Genomic DNA, 21,982 nt, shown 5'->3' with positions numbered 1-21,982 from the left:
ATTATTATTATTATTATTATTTTATCAAAGCTATTATGAAGAAGAAGAAAAAATTCACACTTAGATAATAATACTAGTAAATATTGTAAATGACTTACCAACGTACCAGTAAGTCGTCACAGTTGCCACAGTAACCTAATAACCGTCATGTATGCACTATTAAGAAAAGCATTGAGTTCTTGTAAACCGTGCCCACGCGGGCCAAGAAAACGCGCCAACTCTGCCAAAGCGAGGCTTGTAAGTACAGTATCAAGTGTGCTGTAAATAAACTGGGTTAAACGTAGTGCTTTTTCGTGCGAGTCAGTCCTAAAACTGTTGACCGCACACGAAGTTAAGTGGCATTGCAACCGGCAAGAGGTCATGCTGACAAGCAGAATCACTATTTATATCAAGACCGAATTCAACAGGGTCATTCTTGGTAAATTCTACATTCACTGTGCTAACAGGCGTAATTAAGTAAGTAAGTAAATAGATTTAAACAAACAAAAAAACTAAATAAGTGAAGAAAATAAACCCAGAGAGAGAGAGAGAGAGAGAGAGAGAGAGAGAGAGAGCAACGCATTCAAATCACCGTGACACAGCACCTAAAAATGCAATGTTCTGCAGGAACCATGATAGTCTCCCTCCAGTGGTTCAAAGGTGAAACATAATCAATTATTGCAAACTATTGCAAAGCTGGAACTCATAAAACAGTAAATCAAGGCTGTGTCGAAGCTCTGTCGGTTATCGCTGACTGTTAGTGAAGCGAGAATTACAGTGAGAAACGTGGTCTTCAGTATGGGCAGATCCTTTACAAGCAATGGAAGCCATATAAACGAGTTAGTTTCTGTCCTACGCTGTTTAAAATAAACACAGAAAAAGAAAAAGAAAAAAAAATCAATCAAAACAAAACTGAAAAAAAAAACTTGAACTGCTATGAAAAAGCCCCTTCAAAATTAATTATGATTATGTTTCACAAACACTGTAAGTCATTTTGCAACTGTTTGGCAACATCCTCTTGTTCCTTTATTAAAACAAACAAAATATATTTATCAACTTTAGGCAAAACTTATTAAAATCTCAGAAGTGTCTAAAGATAAGTCTTGGCCATGTTCACAAAAAAAAAAAAAGTTTTTCAAAGTCCTTAAAACATTGTTTGTTATTCGTTTAATATTCAAAAACTGTTCTGAACTGTTTTAAATTTATACAACTGGAATTTTAAAAAAAAAACGACATATATTTAAAACAAAACACTGCATATGTTCAAACATAGCATGAAGATCGTTTTATAAGCAGTGATGCTAATTTAAGATTTCCCTCGTTATTTTGTCCAACTTTAATAGCATTCCCATTTTTCTTTGACTTTTAACAGAAGTCCACAATGCTGAAAAATACACAACCATTCACAATCAAGTTTAATTGCCTGACAGGCTGTGCTATTGAATCCAAATTAACAATGAGCTCTATCAAGCATTCCAGCTGTGTGAAGAATATATGAAAGCAGGTAAATGATTAAACGAAACCCACTTTAATATTGACAACAAAACCAGGCAAGACAGGAGCAGACAGCCACAGTAAGTGCTAGGCCTTGTGCTTTCTTTAAATCCCCAGCCTTGATTTTTAGTGTAGGAGGGCAATTTTAACTAAAGATTATTTCTTTATACATCTGAGGGGGAGAATTGGTTGTTTTGAAGTGGATGCTGGTGTAATAATTGCCTTAAACGGTAGGTCTTGCAGGGCAGTATTCTCTGTGTGTCTGACAGATGTTGTGTTTTGGAATGGCGTGAATATAAATTTTGTGCTTTTGTGAGATGAAAATTTGTGGTTAAAATCGCATCCCCTTTAAGGTTTAAAGCTGCGGTCTTACACAAGCCTGTCCAGCATTTAAAAAGATTCCTTTTGTGAGCTTTGCAATGTTCTATCTATAGTAGTTTTTGTTATGAACTGTATTTTGTTGGGAACCAGACCTTGATGGCGCTCCGGTTTGTTTACATTCCCTAAAGCGCGTTTTGGGCTGCAGGCACGAATACAAAATATGGTACTGTGCAGTGCAAGTTTAATAGTAACAGAAATACCTCTGAAATTAATATGATTAGGTGTTGTACATTATACTGTGCAATAATGTAAATGTACATTATCTGTGAAAATGTATCGGGCACTGAGGGAGAGGGAGAGTCCGACAGAAGGGAAGCCAGTTACCAATCCTCTGAGCAATGAGACTGCAGCGCTGTAGGGAGGAGGCGGCTCCAAGCCAGGGCAGGAGCGCTTGCAAGCTGCAGACAGCTGCTGAGGCAGCAAGTGATTGTTCAGTCTCTCTTTAATCAAAACGCGCCTAGGAACGATGCCCAGTTACAAACAGGACTTAAAACACAACTTCCCTATCTATCTATCTATCTATCTATCTATCTATATATATATATATATATATATATATATATATGTATATATATATGTGCATGTATATGTATATATATACAGGCGTGCTCAAATTTGTTGGTACCCCTCCACAAAAAACGAAAAATGCACAATTTTCTCTGAAATAACTTGAAACTGACAAAAGTAATTGGCATCCACCATTGTTTATTCCATATTTAATAGAAATCAGACTTTGCTTTTGATTTTTTATTCAACATAATATTGCAAATAAGAAAACAAATGAAAATGGCATGGACAAAAATGATGGGACCGCTAACCTAATATTTTGTTGCACAACCTTTAGAGGCAATCACTGCAATCAGATGTTTTCTATAGCTCTCAATGAGACTTCTGCGCCTATTAACAGGTAGTTTGGCCCACTCTTCCTGAGCAAACTGCTCCAGCTGTCTCAGGTTTGATGGGTGCCTTCTCCAGACTGCAAGTTTCAGCTCTTTCCATAGATGTTCGATAGGATTCAGATCAGGACTCATAGAAGGCCACTTCAGAATAGTCCAATGTTTTGTTCTTATCCATTCTTGGGTGCTTTTAGCTGTGTGTTTTGGGTCATTATGTTGGAGGACCCATGACCTGCGACTGAGACAGAGCTTTCTGACACTGAGCAGTACGTTTCGCTCCAGAATGCCTTGATAGTTTTGAGATTTCATTGTGCCCTGCACAGATTCAAGGCACCCTGTGCCAGGCGCAGCAAAGCAGCCCCAAAACATAACCGAGCCTCCTCCATGTTTCACTGTAGGTATGGTGTTCTTTTCTTTGAAAGCTTCATTTTTTCGTCTGTGAACATAGAGCTGATGTGACTTGCCAAAAAGCTCCAGTTTTAACTTATCTGTCCAAATGACATTCTTCCAGAAGGATTGTGGCTTGTCAATATGCATTTTAGCAAATTCCAGTCTGGCTTTTTTATGTTTTTCTTTCAAAAGTGGAGTCCTCCTGGGTCTTCTTCCATAGAGCCCACTTTCGCTCAAAAAACGACGGATGGTGTGATCAGAAACTGACGTACCTTCACCTTGGAGTTCAGCTTGTATCTCTTTGGCAGTTATCCTTGGTTCTTTTTCTACCATTCGCACTATCCTTCTGTTCACTCTGGGGTCGATTTTCCTCTTGCGGCCGCACCCAGGGAGGTTGGCTACAGTTCCATGGACCTTAAACTTCTTAATAATATTTGCAACTGTTGTCACAGGAACATCAAGCTGCTTGGAGGTGGTCTTGTAGCCTTTACCTTTACCATGCTTGTCTATTATTTTCTTTCTGATCTCCTCAGACAACTCTCTCCTTTGCTTTCTCTGGTCCATGTTCAGTGTGGTGCACACAATGATACCAAACAGCACAGTGACTACTTTTCTCCATTTAAATAGGCTGAATGACTGATTACAAGATTGGAGACATGTGTGATACTAATTAAAGAAACTAATTAGTTTGAAATATCACTATAATCCAATTATTTATTATCTTTTCTAAGGGGTACCAACAAATGTGTCCAGGCCATTTTAGAATATCTTTGTAGAATAAGCAATAATTCATCTCTTTTCACAGCTTCTTTGCTTTATTCTATGACATACCAAAGGCATGCAAGTATACATGATAAAATAGCTTTTAATTTCATCACTTTTCAGGAGGAATGAATCATTATTTCAATGAGCTGTAAGGGTACCAACAAATTTGAGCACGTCTGTATATATATATATATATATATATATATATATATATATATATATGTATAATTTGGGTTAATGACTTGCTCTGTGTCAATATGCATTAGTTAAGGAAATGTTTGCAACTGGAGCAAGATTTGTAAAAACCAAAAAAAAAAACCATTATTAAAGAAGAACAAGGAAGAATACACTGACAATTTTACCGCATTCATGGTGTTGCATTGTGTCTGGGTTGCGTAAGAACAGCATTCTTTTCCCCTTTGAGGGTTCTGGGTTTTATTAAATCCAGATTGTTGACAGAAAGGTATTTTTCACCCTGTGACCCTTTGAACTTTTACATTTATTGTATGTGTCAAAACCTCTTTCCTGTAACCATTCCCATTGCCCGTTTGTAAATAATGAATGCACTTAGTGGTCAGGACTGAGGGAAGGATTTCCAGCGATGTTAATCTGTAAACATATATATATATATATATATATATATATATATATATATATATATATATATATATATATATATATATATATATTTAATTCCCAAATTTGCATTTATGTTGGCAGTTAGTCATGCGGAATAGGGAGATTTTACAGGAAACAAAAACGGCAAACCGCTGCTTATCTTGGGCGTGATGCGTATCCACTTATATATAATTAATAAAAACACAGACGAACCATCATATGATAATGGTCAGTTTACAGAATGACTCTAGGGGTTAGAGCTGAGGAAAGGTCTGGGAGGGAGGGAAGCAGTGTGGCTCTAGTGGAGCTGAGGAGGGACTGGGAGGGAGGGAAGCAGTGTGGCTCTAGTGAAGCTGAGGAGGGACTGGGAGGGAGGGAGGGAGGCAGTGTGGCTCTAGTGGTTAGAGCTGAGGAGGGACTGGGAGGGAGGGAAGCAGTGTGGCTCTAGTGGAGCTGAGGAGGGACTGGGAGGGAGGGAAGCAGTGTGGCTCTAGTGGAGCTGAGGAGGGACTGGGAGGGAGGGAAGCAGTGTGGCTCTAGTGGAGCTGAGGAGGGACTGGGAGGGAGGGAAGCAGTGTGGCTCTAGTGGTTAGAGCTGAGGAGGGACTGGGAGGGAGGGGAGCAGTGTGACTCTAGTGGTTAGAGCTGAGGAGGGACTGGGAGGGAGGCAGTGTGGCTCTAGTGGTTAGAGCTGAGGAGGGACTGGGAGGGAGGGAAGCAGTGTGGCTCTAGTGGAGCTGAGGAGGGACTGGGAGGGAGGGAAGCAGTGTGGCTCTAGTGGTTAGAGCTGAGGAGGGACTGGGAGGGAGGGGAGCAGTGTGACTCTAGTGGTTAGAGCTGAGGAGGGACTGGGAGGGAGGGAGGCAGTGTGGCTCTAGTGGTTAGAACTGAGGAGGGACTGGGAGGGAGGGAAGCAGTGCGGCTCTAGTGGAGCTGAGGAGGGACTGGGAGGGAGGGAAGCAGTGTGGCTCTAGTGGTTATAGCTGAGGAGGGACTGTGAGGGAGGCAGTTCTATGTTCGCTACGACCACTTCAGATGGATCATAGAAAGTTACAAAGTTTAAGCACTGAAACAACACTCTAAACGTGTCCCATTCGTGTCAGGGCATGCCTGGGTCTTATCGAGACAACCATCACTGTGTTGATAAAAACCCTCTGGAACAATTCCAGATGGTGTTCAGCCAAGGTATTTGTTTGTTTTAATCCCCATAAACTGCCATATTCTTCAGCGTCTGTAAATGCTTGAATTTATATTGATCATTTACAGACTTATAATGATTCACTTCCTGGTCTGTGTGGGTGTGTGTGTTTACTGTATTCATTGCAAATACTTCTATTAATGCAGCACACATGTTTGTGACTGAATTCATTTGCATTGTAAATCTTATAAGAAACTCTGTAGACGCAGGCATGGAAATAAGACTCCTGTTATGTAGCAGTTTCACCCATTCCAGGTTTTACTACCAGCTTGATTAGCCACAGTGTGTATAGCCTAGGTAAGAAGCTCAGGTGTGTCTTATTAAACTCCTAGTAAAACCTGGAATGGATCAAACTGCTGTGCAACAGGAGTCTTATTTCCATCTGATGTTTCTTGACTGACTTTACCTTTAACGAGTTAATTAGTTTACATGCTTGCTTAGAATAAACTGCATGTCACTGTTACAGTTTTCAAAGGTGGTTGATTTTTGGGTGATTTGGTATTCATTTTATTTAACGTCGTGTAATCAAAGAAACTACAAAATGCAAAACTCTAGCTGAAGTACATCTGTGCTAGTGGAACATTTGCTGTCTCTTTTATATAATTGATTCTTAAGTCAACAATTCCAACAGTAAATTCATTCCAACTGTTTCATGTTTCACAGTCGAAGTGCTGTCCAAGAACCACAGCTACAAGGGTATTTTCCTCTGAGCAACACTGTGCAGAGCTTCACTTAGTCAGCATGGCCCAATGAACATGGCCATTGGTGTGACTATCAAACCATGATCTGTTCAAAGGAGTGAATTACCAGCATACAGGAAGGTGTTGGATGAAGGGGGAGGGTGCACAGAAAATGGAACCCTCTCAATCAATCCTCTTGTGAATTCCCGGCACTACGTCCTCATTTTAAATCCTGCACGGTTTTATATACAGCTGCTGAATGCTACTGTTGACAATACAATGTTTATGATAACTTTTCTATAAGATTTTTGCAGGCTTATTCTACAGCTGCAGCCAAATGTTTTCTATCACCTAGAATTTTAGGATTGAGACAATAATAATAATAATAAAAACTATATGAACATTATTTAATGTTTTAACATCACAAAGATATCGCAAAGCCACAATGGTAGTATTCCGTGTTGGATTTCAAAATGTCACATTTTTCAATTTGTCATTTTTGTTTTGTTTTTTTGTTAAGTGTATGCAAAACTACAAAGCGGTGTGTAATTCAATATGTTAACGTAACATTATTCAGCAGGTTTTCATCCGACTTTATGAAGCAAAATTAGTTCATTCTATAGGGTTGTTCTAAACCTTTTTTGGTCAGAGCTGCACGTGATGGTGGCGCGAGACCTGTGGATAAGAAGGTTGATGATAAAACTGCTAGCATCAGTTTTTACCCTCTTTCATCAGTCATAAGCACAGCAAAACAGTCCATCAATACCAAAACACACAACAATGACCAGCAATCTCGGGTTTCTGGTGACAACTAGCGCTGTCGTGGCTTATCAACACCAGAAACCCTCCTCAGAGCTACCAACGTGTTCTGTACAGTTGGGTGTACACTATTACTTATAATAATAATAATAAAGTATTACTATTCTACTGTTCTACATCGTGGTTTTAAATGTATTGTTTGTTTGTTTGTTTGTTTGTTTATTTATTTATTTATTTATTTTGTATGTAATTCAGCAGTCAAAGCTTTTGAGTCCACTGTGATGAATATTTGAGTTTTGACAGCCATGCAGTTCCTGATCTTGTCCTATAGAGACCGGACAGTCTTGACTGTCGTTGACTATAAGAGATCGACACATGGATTCACCCCATCCAGATGGGCTTGCTCCACAAGTCAGCTGTGCAGGCTGACTGGGTTTCTGGCACTTACGGGAAGTCTTGAGCGTCTGGAAACTTTAGCAAATACTTTTTTGGTGCACAAGCGGATAAGTCGCAGCCAGCACCTGGTAACCATTAATTTTGATTATTCTTGTATTAAAAAAATTGGGTTTCAATGATTGGGTTTCCTTGCTTTTGTTAATGAGTTTAACCCCTAAAGCCGATGTAACACAAAGCCACTTTTTGCTGTATCAAACCCCAAGTCTTGCTAAGGATCTTCTTTAGAACAAGTTACTATCTATACAGTACTGTATGGTAATCTTTATTTTTTTTTAATATAATCCAGCAGTGGCCAAAAACAGGCAACCTTGAAACACAAACTTTACATTTTTTTTTTTTTTGTTTTGCCGTTATGGATCTGTGCCACGTGGCTTCTTCAAGTTACTGGAGTTCTGGAGCCAGGTGCTTACTGGAACAGAGCAAGTCTAAGGGTGTCTGGTCCTGACTGTGTAAACAAAAATAAATAAAACAAAATATATAATCGGTCCCTTTCATCTCCCGTATCTCTGCAGAACTTTTCATATTATTCAGATGTCATCAGCTGCACTCCTCTGTGAGTATTCAGGTTGGCTGAGACTCAAAAGCTCAGAGCTTTTGGTTTACAAGTTTTATACAACACTTGGGAGCGCAACAAGAACGTTAACTTCAACTGTACAAGTATTCCACATGGGACTGCTGTATAAAAGTGTTGCTACAACTCTTTTTTTTAATTGTGTCATGTTTCAGAATTTAAACAAATATTCTGAAAAACACAAGTATAATTCCTACTGTATGGCAAAGGAGTACAATAACTCTGGCAGCGTGTGTTTTTTGTTTCAGTCTTTTATGCATTGGTTCCCATTTGTTGTATACTGTAGGTCTCAAATGCAAAGGTTAAGAATAAAAGGTTGAAGAAATCTCGGCTTGCAAGCCATGTTTTCCTGCTAGTGTCACACTTCCTTGGTCATTTCTCCTCAACCAACTAGCTGATTCCCTTATTGGCTGATTTGCAAACTGATGACACTGCTCAGGTGAAATGACTTCAGAAGTGCAGGTGTAATGGATTTACCGGCATTGAAGTGACTGTTTTAGACCCCTAATAAAATGTGCATTGATCGGTTGCGTGACGCTTGCCAGAGGTCCGTTGGTTAATAGAGGGGATCGCTTCTTGCAGGATCAGATCCTACTGTAGTTAATAAAAACTTTTTTTTTTTTTTATTGGACTTTTGAACTTCAAAACAGGTAGCTTTGTATTTCCCAGAAGCTCCACTTGCTTGGGTGTGAAACCGAAAGGCATCGTGTATACAATTTAAGATGCACTTTGAGCAGATCTTTTTGAGTGGTGTCTTTTACCGGAGTACTGTACATTGCACAACAACATTCCAGGCTGACACTAACCAAGAGTGCACTTTGCATGAAGAACGAAGTAGACCTGACTATCTGCTGCGTTATGCAAAGCACAGGCGACACGCTGAGTTAGCTATAGGTTCAGCAACATTGTGTTTATATGTACGTGTTGGGACAGGACACCGCGTTCCGTAATGCATTATCTAAATATAAATCAGTATAGATATGCAATAAGGGAAAAGCAACCACAATAACCATGGGGGTGTTTGTCTTTAAATTATTTGAGAACAGTGGACTTGCACTTTATTAATAATAAATGTAGAATTAAATTTAGAGTAATTTAAAAATGAATATAGCTAATCTTAATGTGATATAATTTCCAAATGACGCAAAGACACTTCAGATGGCTGTATCGCGCAAATATCCGGGTCTATTATAGGTATAGAGGGATAAACTTTTCTCCTTTTTTAGGGTAGTGAGGGAGGGAGCAGTTCAGTCTCCATGCCTCAAGCCTGCCCTGGGGCACCCTTTCTCTTAGGGGAGGTAAGGGATGGAGGGTGGGCAGGAGGGAGCAGTTTAGTCTCCATGCCCATCTCCAACACTGATGTTGGGTACCTTTTTTTAAAAAAAAAAAAACCCAACTTGAAAGCCAGCTTTGAACACAGTCACCCCAAGGGCTAAGTACTACAAGCCTAGTGAACATTGTCCCGCATGGATTATAAGGTGATGGAACCCAACTGGAGTGTTGGCACAAAAAGCTGTTTTACAAGAACCAGTATTCAAACTCCCTGGTGAGGTGTGTTTTAAAACAACTTGGGCAAAACCCTGAGGGCGGCTGATTTTGACTGGATAGTGGTTTGACCCGACTCGGGGACTTGGGACTCAAGCCTGTTTTTGATTTAAGTTTACAGTGTGTGGAATCTCTTCTGGCTGTTTATAGAGAGTTCATTTATTCTCCTTTTTCAAAACACTTATTAGACAGTGTATAAAATCGCTCTCAGAAAAACAAACAATATTAATGATTAAAAAAAAAAAAAAAAGTTTGGGTAATATGGCCCATTTATATTCAAAGTGGGTTTCATCTTTTAATACTGAAAATAAAAACCTTCATACATACATCTTTGTGAGTGGTACAGATGGCACAGATTATATTGAGCTAATAAATATTCCTGCAGTGAAACTACAAGTGGGTTTATTTTTTGCTCTTTCACTATCTTGTTTTTTCTGACTGCATGTGATTTAACTGTGGCATTCCGTGTTAAGGAGATAAGCATGGGCCAAACTACAGTATACCAGAGTCCCATGCAATGCACAAAAACAAGATAGCAAAATGCACTGATAACTTGCACGTTAACAGCCTGAGGGAGGACAGCAAGCACAGTGTACTGTATTTGTAGGAACTTGTCTTTTAACCCTGAAACAGGGATGGAAAAAGACTAAGCTGTTGCTTAGCAATTGGATCCATTTCTGGTTTTACTATGTTTAAGGCGCCTGAGCTTGTTACCTACACATTGGGGCTGATCAAGCTTGTAGTAAAACCTGGAATGGGAAGCACTGCTGTGCAATAGGAGTCTTATTTTGTATTTTAAAAACGGTATTTTCAGGTAGTCTTGTGTTTCTTTGGTCATTTCACCTTCACCCCCTATAAACACCTCCTTTCCTGTCATTAACCAACTAACCACTTCACAGAACACACAGTGGCTTCTTATAAAATGACTCCCAGCAGGCAAATGTGAGCCATTTCCCCCACTGGGTAAGAGACCTGTTTATAAACTGGTAATGTAGTATTTTGTTCATTTGATCTGGAAAAGTGTTAACTGCTCTGCAATGGGGAAGCAGTCTTTACATGCCAGAGTTTAAACCAGTACACAATTTGATCTTTTTTCTCATGCTTAAGTTTTGTCCGAGGCTAACTAATCCTTTCGACCTTTGAGTACTCTATTCGGTTTGATGTTTTGCTTGCATACTTTTGCACAACCTCACCCCTTCATCTGCCACACAGAAAGCAAGATACATACAAATACTGTAAACGGCACTAGATTCCAAAAACTGCAGGACATGGGCCAAAACATGCATCTGCTCCGAATGAACACTTATTTAACGTCTCTCTTTTATATATATATATATATATATGGTAAGGCGGAAGACAACGTGACACCTCTACTGGGGTGGTGAAGTCATACCCAGGTGACCTCATTAAGCAGTCTACAGTCTGGAAGTACTCTGTGTTCTAGCTTAATATGTGAAGTGTGCTTTGGACTTTCAACCAAGGCAGTGATAAATCTGACTGAAATAGAACATGTATGGATATTGAACCAAGGGCATGACACAGATTTTATGTGCATTTTATACTGGGGGCAGCAAATGCCATAGAAATTCCCTTTGAAGGATCTAAGCAGACTCTGTACCATAATACTGTTTTGAATTTGAGTCCTTTTCCTTTTTAAAATACAGAAATGACTGTTTTAATATTTTGCACACATGTACAAATACAGAATGATGGTATCAAAGTTTTTGTACACCTGCCATCAGTCTGAATTTCATTATGATTGCAGAATGGATAAGCGAGAGTCTAATGTACATTTGAATTATTATTCATTTATTTAGCAGATGCCTTTATCCAAGGCGACTTACAGAGACTAGGGTGTGTGAACTATGCATCAGCTGCAGGGTCACTTACAACTACGTCTCATCCGAAAGACGGAGCACAAGGAGGTGAAGTGACTTGCTCAGGGTCACACAATGAGTCAGTGGCTGAGGTGGGATTTGAACCGGGGAACTCCTCGTTACAAGCCCTTTTCTTTAACCACTGGACCACACAGCCCCCTATATATCAGAAGATTATAAATCTAATGAATACCAGCATATCAAGGTATCGTAACAGCACTCCCATTCTGCAAGTATCGGTCAAACGTTAGTTTAGGTTTCCTTTATAATTAACCGTACTACATTACTATATATGTGAACATTGTAATAATGACATAGTATAACTCCTGAAATGTTAATGCAAGTGGCAAAGTGTATTCCTATAGTGTTGTCTATTAAAAAATAATACTGTTAACTCATGATTAATCGCTTGTAATGGATACTTCAACTAATGTGTTTCTGCAATTCTGACTCGGTCAAGACTGGTGCATTATTCAAGCCTATCAATTTGTTGCTTAATTTTTTTTTTCTTTTTCTTTTAAGGAAAACTGCATGAGAACACACCAAAGAGAAACACAACCTGACCCAACTTCCCTCCAAACGCCACGACAATCCAGGTTAGTGCCCCACAGCACAGCACAGCACAGCACACTCCTATGTTCTGTTACAGACATGCTCAAATTTGTTGGTACCCCTCCACAAAAAACGAAGAATGCACAATTTTCTCTGAAATAACTTGAATCTGACAAAAGTAATTGGCATCCACCATTGTTTATTCCATATTTAATAGAAATCAGACTTTGCTTTTGATTTTTTATTCAACATAATATTGTAAATAATAAAACAAATGAAAATGGCATGGACAAAAATGATGGGACAGCTAACCTAATATTTTGTTGCACAACCTTTAGAGGCAATCACTGCAATCAAACGTTTTCTGTAGCTCTCAATGAGACTTCTGCACCTGTTAACAGGTAGTTTGGCCCACTCTTCCTGAGCAAACCGCTCCAGCTGTCTCAGGTTTGATGGGTGCCTTCTCCAGATTGCAAGTTTCAGCTCTTTCCATAGATGTTCGATAGGATTCAGATCAGGACTCATAGAAGGCCACTTCAGAATAGTCCAATGTTTTGTTCTTATCCATTCTTGGGTGCTTTTAGCTGTGTGTTTTGGGTCATTATCCTGTTGGAGGACCCATGACCTGTGACTGAGACAGAGCTTTCTGACACTGGGCAGTACGTTTCGCTCCAGAATGCCTTGATAGTCTTGAGATTTAATTGTGCCCTGCACAGATTCAAGGCACCCTGTGCCAGGCGCAGCAAAGCAGCCCCAAAACATAACCAAGCCTCCTCCATGTTTCACTGTAGGTATGGTGTTCTTTTCTTTGAAAGCTTCATTTTTTCGTCTGTGAAAATAGAGCTGATGTGACTTGCCAAAAAGCTCCAGTTTTGACTTATCTGTCCAAAGGACATTCTCCCAGAAGGATTCTGACTTGTCAATATGCATTTTAGCAAATTCCAGTCTGGCTTTTTTATGTTTTTCTGTCAAAAGTGGAGTCCTCCTGGGTCTTCTTCCATGGAGCCCACTTTCGCTCAAAAAGCAACGGATGGTGCGATCAGAAACTGACGTACCTTCACCTTGGAGTTCAGCTTGTATCTCTTTGGCAGTTATCCTTGGTTCTTTTTCTACCATTCGCACTATCCTTCTGTTCACTCTGGGGTCGATTTTCCTCTTGCGGCCTCGCCCAGGGAGGTTGGCTACAGTTCCATGGACCTTAAACTTCTTAATAATATTTGCAACTGTTGTCACAGGAACACCAAGCTGCTTGGAGGTGGTCTTGTAGCCTTTACCTTTACCATCCTTGTCTATTATTTTCTTTCTGATCTCCTCAGACAACTCTCTCCTTTGCTTTCTCTGGTCCATGTTCAGTGTGGTGCACACAATGATACCAAACAGCACAGTGACTACTTTTCTCCATTTAAATAGGCTGAATGACTGATTACAAGATTGGAGACATGTGTGTTACTAATTAAAGAAACTAATTAGTTTGTAATATCACTATAATCCAATTATTTATTATCTTTTCTAAGGGGTACCAACAAATGTGTCCAGTCCATTTTAGAATATCTTTGTAGAATAAGCAATAATTCATCTCTTTTCACAGCTTCTTTGCTTTATTCTATGACATACCAAAGGCATGCAAGTATACATGATAAAATAGCTTTTAATTTCATCACTTTTCAGGAGGAATGAATCATTATTTCAATGAGCTGTAAGGGTACCAACAAATTTGAGCATGTCTGTAATCAAGCGTCAAACAGCCTGTATTTATTTACAAAAACAGATTTGTTTCCGCACAACACTGATGTCATTTAGCTGAAATTGCATTTCCAGGAGTTCTCTGAGCAATTCAAAACAGCTGGGGGTCAACGTAGCTTCATCACAATCAGATACTGCTGTTGGCGGCTGTGATGGTTTAAGCATGGCTTTGAATTCGCCTATGGTGCTGTGTTTGACATAGCAAGGTTCTTCAAGGTTAAACCAAGCACAGCTATGTATAATACACATTGCTTTAACGATTTTAAAGTCATTGGGTTATTCATTTGTTTACAGCAAACGTGCTGGCCTGTTACTTTTGAAAAAAAATGTGGTCTCCTAAAATGGGCCGATTTGTGGTAGCAAAAAGCAGATTTATTAAAATAAAGGGCTCTAGTGTCCTTTTCACAGACCGGCTTCAGAAAACGTTGATGACTTGTAATTATATGACCTTTAAAAATGTACTAAATACAGAAAAGTGATTGGGATTTGATGGGGGTGTTTGTCAAACTGAATGTGGATATGTACCAGGGCCATATGCAAAGGATAACTAAATACAGAACAGCAGTCAAACCATCTATAGCTACTACAGGTCTCTGTAAAATCCAGAAATATTTTTTTTTTATATATATACATATATCAATAATTTCTTATTTGGTGGCAAAGTGCTTCAAGATTTCTAGAGAGCAAAGAAACCAGTTGCTTTCTTTAAAGATCCTTGAAGATCAATCCAGAGTGACAGAGCAGGACTGGCATATTACCCAGTTGGCTTCTTACCAGCGTTTGTGTGCAGTAGTGTGGCGATTTGGCACCTCTTTGTTTTTTTTCCCTTTTTTTTGGTTTTACACATACCGCACTCACATATCAACTTGGTTCTCCATTGTATTTTGTAATGATCTCACTAAAGCAACATGCAAGTGTGGTCAAGTCCTTTTTCCCACACTGTTTGCAAAAAGGTGTGTAAAGAAAAGTTGCGGGGTAATCAAACATGTTATACTGGAATTTCTTTTAGAATTGACTTGCTTTTATAGTGCTGTTAAAGGGGGAACCTCAAGGCTGATTGCGAGGTGGGGAAGCATATTATTGTGGCGCGCTATCAGCTGTGCAACACTGAAATGCTTCCCTTGCCTCACAACCAGGCGGAGAAATCAGTACCGGACTTCCTGCAAGTGAGGCAAGCAAACTTTCTTGAACCCATTGTCCACACACGTTATTTTCTACAGGCCTATGTGTTGCTTTCCAAACTGTCTCGATAGCAAATGGAAATGCACAATGTGGTAATTTTTTGTGAGTTACGACCACTTTAAATGCGTAGAACTTGGGAATAGTCTGTAAACTTCTGCCTTGATTTAGAAAATGTCCCATTTCCCTGGCCTTAAATAGTCATGTTGCTGACATGAGTGGAAGTAGCTCTGATTACACTATACTGTACATCAGGCATTCCCCACTGTCAGAAAGTGTGTGGGGTCTCACTGAAGGTGTTTACAGTAAAACTATTAGCTGGATTTTTAGTAATTGAGAAGTAATATTTGAACTGTGGTAGTATTCTGGTGTGTCTGTAGACCAATGCGATGCAATGTAGAGTTAATGGTGCATCTAGTTTTTATTTTTGTGTTGGTCTGGCTGGTTTGTTATCGGAAGGAAATCTCTTCATGGTGTGTTGATAAGTTGTGGGGAAATGCGTCTGCCGTTTCCTCCAAAATTGATTACAGAATTATTTCGAAACACGTAAATATTTATAACGCGGAATTAGTCTGTTTCGAGTAACTGCTGTTCCCACTTTGAGGGGAAAGCAGCTAGAGGTTTGTTTTTTTTGTTAGTGAGTGACTTGCTATTCATCAGAGCAATCCAACATCTGGAGGATAAGAAAGCTTATCCAGTTGTGATGAAACTTGGTTTAACATTCTAGGGCGTATCAGATTGTGTCTTTTCTAGTCTGTCCCTTTTTAATTGACGTGGCAAATTGGTCTTATTGAAGTCTTTTAACACTTAATCAATTTTCATTAAATGTTTCATTGTCATTTGCTATTCTGTAAATATTGTGTTTTTTTTTTTTTTTTAATTTGCAGCCGTGGTGATTAGGGGATGGATGTTGCTGACTTTGAAATGGAGGAACAGAGCTTTCTCCTGCTAGAACAGCATACCATAATATTCTAGACCAGGACATACGCCGATGCCACCTGCTGGCCGATATTCATATCACAGCCGACCTGAAGTAAATGGGGGAGAAAATATATCCCCATGAAAGTGGCTTTTAACCTACGAAAGTGTATTATTATTTGTTTACTTAGCAGACGCCTTTATCCAAGGCGACTTACAGAGACTGGGGTGTGTGAACTATGCATCAGCTGCAGAGTCACTTACAATTACGTCTCACCCGAAAGACAGTGCACAAGGAGGTTAAGTGACTTGCTCAGGATCACACAATGAATCAGTGGCTGAGGTGGGATTTGAACCGGGAACCTCCTGCTTACAAGCCCGTTTCTTTAACCACTGGACCACACAGCCTCCGCCAATATGTGAACATGCTGCTGATAGGTTCTGTTTGGTTGTGGTCTTAGTCATTATTTGTACGTTATTTAAAATCGTTTAAAATACATTTGTGGGCTACAGCATTTTCCAAGGGGTAGCCATGAACCCCACGACCCTACTCTCTTGCACTAAGAACGCGATGATGTCACCCATAATCTTCTGGAATCTTGCTTTGTCTTGTCTATGGAACTGTAAGGGAATTCCATGGCAGAACCGGCAGAACCTTAAGTGCATCCTTACTGGAAGGCACAGCCTTCACATGCTGCACCACAAAGGGAATTTTGAGTTTGCGAACACTTTGTTTTCAGTTCTCACTGTGCTCTCCTTCCCTCGAGGCTCTGCATGCCACAGGACCTGAAGTTCAAGTTCAGCTGCAGGTATTTCTGCACCTGAATGATCCTGCGGTGGTTATTTTATAGCTGTGTAATTTTATACGGCTTTCAGTGCAAGCTGCTTTTTTTTTTTTTAGATTGTAATATATCCTCCCTTGCTGTCTCTCCTTGGCTCTAACCACTAGAGCAACACTGCTTCCCTCCCTCCCAGTGCCTCCTCAGCTCTAACCACTAGAGCCACACTGCTCCCCTCCCTCCCAGTCCCTCCTCAGCTCCAATAGAGCCACACTGCTTCCCTCCCTCCCGTCCCTCCTCAGCTCTAACCACTAGAGCCACACTGCTTCCCTCCCTCCCAGTCCCTCCTCAGCTCCACTAGAGCCACACTGCCTCCCTCCCTCCCTCCCTCCCTCCCAGTCCCTACTCAGCTCTAACCACTAGAGCCACACTGCTTCCCTCCCTCCCAGTCCCTCCTCAGCTCTAACCACTAGAGCCACACTGCCTCCCTCCCTCCCAGTCCCTCCTCAGCTCCACTAGAGCCACACTGCTTCCCTCCCTCCCAGTCCCTCCTCAGCTCTAACCACTAGAGCCACACTGCCTCCCTCCCTCCCAGTCCCTCCTCAGCTCCACTAGAGCCACACTGCTTCCCTCCCTCCCAGTCCCTCCTCAGCTCCACTAGAGCCACACTGCTTCCCTCCCTACCAGTTCCTCCTCAGGTCTAACCACTAGAGCCACACTCTCTCCCAGTCCCTTTAGGCCTGCTCCTGCAGTGACAAGGATTCTGTTTTTAACAAATACCTGCTTTTTTTAATATTGTGGTTTATTTGATAACTGCGCATTTTAGTGTTCTACCAAGAAGGGCTAATCCCTTGCCTGATGCCCTGAATGCATTTCCAGCTGACCGCTGTTTTTGTAGAAGGTAAATAAAGTAAACTATTTAAAGGGGAACTGTAACCCTCACTGGAGATGGCCTGTGTTTTTTTTTGGTTTCACTTTTAAACCCACACAGATTGCTGGTTTTAAATTAGTTTTACAGTTACTCAGTCTCCTTACATCTCTCTTTCCAATTCCCTTGTGTCAGGAATTCATGTTGACAAAAAATGCCTTTTAAATGCCAGCAGTTGTTTGTTTGTGGTTTGTGAACTTTTTGAGACATGCGTTTCAAAGCTGTTCTTCCGTTCTTTTTAATTAACTGATTTTTTTTTTTTTGCAAAGGATGAAATTCTTAAGAGACTATAGACACAACATACAGTCAACTATTTAAGGCGGAACTGCGTCGTTGGGACATTTATGAAGCTACAGGGAAACAATTTGCTACAGGAAGGAGCAATTGCATGATTTAGAAGGCTACTACTTTATTCCTCAGAAGTTTGTTTAGTTTCTAGTTTTGTAACGGATGTTTTTTTTGTTTTTTTGTATGTGTGTGTGTGTGTATTATATATATATATATATATATATATATAGCTTAATGACACCTTTACAAGAAGCTCACACTTGGGCATTGTTCACGAGCCCGGACCTTTTTGCATACCTCGATACACCTTCCAACACCTTGTAGAGTCTATGATCGGGTCAAGTGGTGGCCCAGACCGATCCGATATCAAGTGTGGGTCCTAATAAAGTGACCAGCGAGGTATACAGCTTTGCAGGCTCTGACTCTGCCGCTGACAACAGGATAGGGAAGCGTGTCGGAGTCTGGAAGACTCCACTTCCTAGTGCTGACCTCTGGCATTTTAGTTTCCAGACCAGGCTGCTTTTCAGTTCCAGGAAGCTGTCTGCTCTCCAGTGGTGGTTTACAATGCTCGCTTGCTTTCTCCGCAGTCTCTTGTGTTTTTGAGAAAACGGCTCAAGACCAGCGTGTCTGTTTTGTCGTCTTCTCCCAAGCACTCCTGTTTGGTGTTCTGAGACGCTGGGCTGCACAGGCTGTGTTGAGACAGCGGTTTGGAGCTGTTGCCCTTGCTTGTGCTTTCTGAGCAAATAGCCGAACATGCAGCAGACAAGTCTGTCTTGTTTTTATAGATCATCTTACATTCCCTTGGATTGTAGAGGGAGTCACATCATTTGTCATTACCCAGAACTAGGCTCAATTACAATTAGTTGTGCAATTTTGTAATTAATTACAATCGCAATGTAATTGAGCATTGCCCACGCCTGTGTAATTGTAATTATACTGTATACATGATCAATTCTGCATGTATTGATCATTCGATCACTATTCTCGTGTGTGTGTGTGTGTGTGTGTGTGTTGGTGTTTTTTTTTTTTTTTTTTTAAAACACTTTTGGGTGTTCTAATACCTGCTGGGCAGTGTGGTGGTGGTAAGATAAATGGATGTCATACAATTTTTCAAAGTAGAAATAAGAAAAAATAATGGCTGTGCAGATCTGAGTTTTTAGAACTTGACTCCTAGAAAACTCTCCCCAGACCCTGTCTGAGAGCATATTGTCTGTTTTGGCGTCTCTGCATGTAGCTGAATACAGACTGTCCTTGGCTCGGTATGAATTCAAACCGTAACCCCAACCCCCCTATCACCCTCGCTGGACCCCTGACCTCCCCGCAGAACCCCCAAAAGCTGGATAAAAAATCAACACATAGTCTAATGCATGGAATCCGCTCTCGGCTTGATTAGTCCGAGGGAACACGAAGCTGCTTTGTGGCTTGGAACGAGGTTTTAGGAGACGAGGTTTCAGGCCTCTGCACTTCAAGACACTGCTCCTGAAAAAGTGGCTTTGTGTTCCCTTGGCTTTAGAAATGTACCTTTTTTTTTTTTTGTTCTCAACTCTGAAAAGTCCAGTTTGCCTGTCTTTCTAAATTTGTGCTTGTTGCACGCAGCAAATTAATCGGTCACCTGGTTCCTAATTCAGGGGCAAATATTATTATTATTATTATTATTATTATTATTATTATTATTATTATTTATTTCTTAGCAGACACCCTTAGCCAGGGCGACTTACAATTGTTACAAGATTTCACATTATACATTATTTCACATTATACAGGTATCATATTATTTTGTACATACAATTGCCCATTTATACAGTTGGGTTTTTACTGGAGCAATCTAGGTAAAGTACATTGCTCAAGGGTACAGCAGCAGTGTCCCCCACCAGGGATTGAACCCACAACCCTCCGGTCAAGAGTCCAGAGCCCTGACCACTACACCACACTGCTGCCCAATAAAAATATGAAATATACTTTTTGGGGTGGGGGAGGAATGTATTATTTCTTGTTAGGATTTAAGTTTAGAAAGTGTAACAAGCTGTATCCTGACTTCTTTTGTGTGTTTTACTCAAACTCCTATTTTTATTGTATTTCAAAAGGGAATCCCTGTGAATGTGTTACAAAACCTGAGAAACCGAATAACGAGAGAGTGCTTAAGAGACCTTGAATTCTATTTCTGAGTTGTATTGGGTTCACATTTTTGTAAAAATGAATGACAGGTTTTTCTTAAAAAATAAATAAATAAATAAATAAAATTATATATAAAACCTGGAAGGAAAAGCATTTTTTTTTTTTTTGCCTGGCTGTTTTTATTTGCTTCTCCGGTTTGTAAAGAAAATATTTCTTTAGACTAGACGGTAGGACTTTTCAGACTGAACAGAGAGGAACTAGAGGAAGGAATCACGTGAGTCTTGCTGGGAAAACAAACAAGCAAGCAAACAGACCAAAGAGGGACCCACACAAATAAACCAGAAATCGACCTCAATCCACCAGCCAGGACAGTTCCTTCTTGTGGTTCAGATATTGACATTTTATTGGTGTTTTTGGTGGCATTTTTGCTGCTGTGTTTTCTTAACCTTTCCCCTCCTCAAAACCGATCTGCAGTCTCCCTGTGGTCACCCTAACAAGGATGGGAATAAGACTCCTGTTTTGCATAGCGGTTTGATCCTGGTCCTGTGATGAGATCTAGTTTAGGGTACAAGTCTGACTCGAGATGCAATGTGATTGTTTGATGTCTGACCAAAAGCATTACAGAGCTACAGTCAAACCTGCTAAAAACGCTCCTGTTAATACCATCTTATTGTCCCCAGATTTGAATTAGTGCTGGGACAAGTGTTCACTGCTTGCATTGAGTGGCAAAAATGATCGTGTTTGTTCATGCAACTGAATTTCTAAATGATCAGAGAGATGCTTCTTCAGGGGTTAATGACACACGTGGACAGTGGTCTGGAAGATGGCAGTTTTTGCTGCCAAGCGACAACCAAAATTGAAATATTGCCTTTGCTTCTTTTTTCCATGTGCACTGAATCCTATGTTGGCTGACTTGTGTAATGTCTTAAATGCGCTTTACTTGCTCTTATCTGCCCCCTATTTTACTGCATTTAATCCTGTACTTTAGAGTACTGTAATCTGTCACAAGTGTTATTTAATCTGTAATATTTTGTATTTAATTATATCCTGATGTAACTATCACTGACACTGTTATCTGCTCCATTACTGAATCATATTTTGTCATATACTTGTACTTGCTAGAACCAAAGTCATTGTATTTTTATCTTGCTCTTAATTGTATTATTACTTTTTGTTTATGACTGTAAGTCGCCCTGGATAAGGGCATCTGCTAAGAAATAAATAATAATAATAATAATAATATTTTTTTTAAGGTAATTTTGTTTCCCTACTTTTTGCATCTACTTATTTTTTAATGCCAGCCCCATCTTTTAAACAATATCACCTTTTTTAAAATATTGATCACATCTCATTACGCTAACAACATAATGAAGAATGAAGGTGTTTCAAGATGAAGCTCAAATTAAAAATGAGATGCAAAAGTAGGAATCCTTAAAAAAAAAAAAAAAAATTATCAATTGCACAAGCGACCCTACATGCGCGTCAAAAAAATAAGAATGTGGCAACAGATAAGTTCTGCAAATATATCCCCCATGGTAGATCCATTTAAAGATGCAACAGCTTTCATATGGAGTAAATATTTGTTTTGGCTGTAGGGCAAAATTCCCCTCCTTGCAGACCCCTCCCCTTTTTCTTTTTGTTGGTGTAATTTGAAAATGAAACCGACACACTGTTTGACCAAGACCACCGCACAAAATGTTGTGAGCCACTGAGCTCCGCTACACACAAGGAGAAATGGAAATGGGTTTATGGAGACTGAACTGCTCCCTCCCTCACCCCCTAAGAGAAAGAGTGCTCCCTCCAGTCCAGGACAGGCTTGAGGCATGGAGAGTGTGTTGTTTTTTTGGTCTGGTCCCTTTCTCCCGCAGCCC

The sequence above is a fragment of the Acipenser ruthenus genome, chromosome 7 (genome assembly GCF_902713425.1).
Source record: "Acipenser ruthenus chromosome 7, fAciRut3.2 maternal haplotype, whole genome shotgun sequence".
Classification (NCBI taxonomy): Eukaryota; Metazoa; Chordata; class Actinopteri; order Acipenseriformes; family Acipenseridae; genus Acipenser; species Acipenser ruthenus.
Note: the sequence above shows the minus strand (reverse complement) of the source record.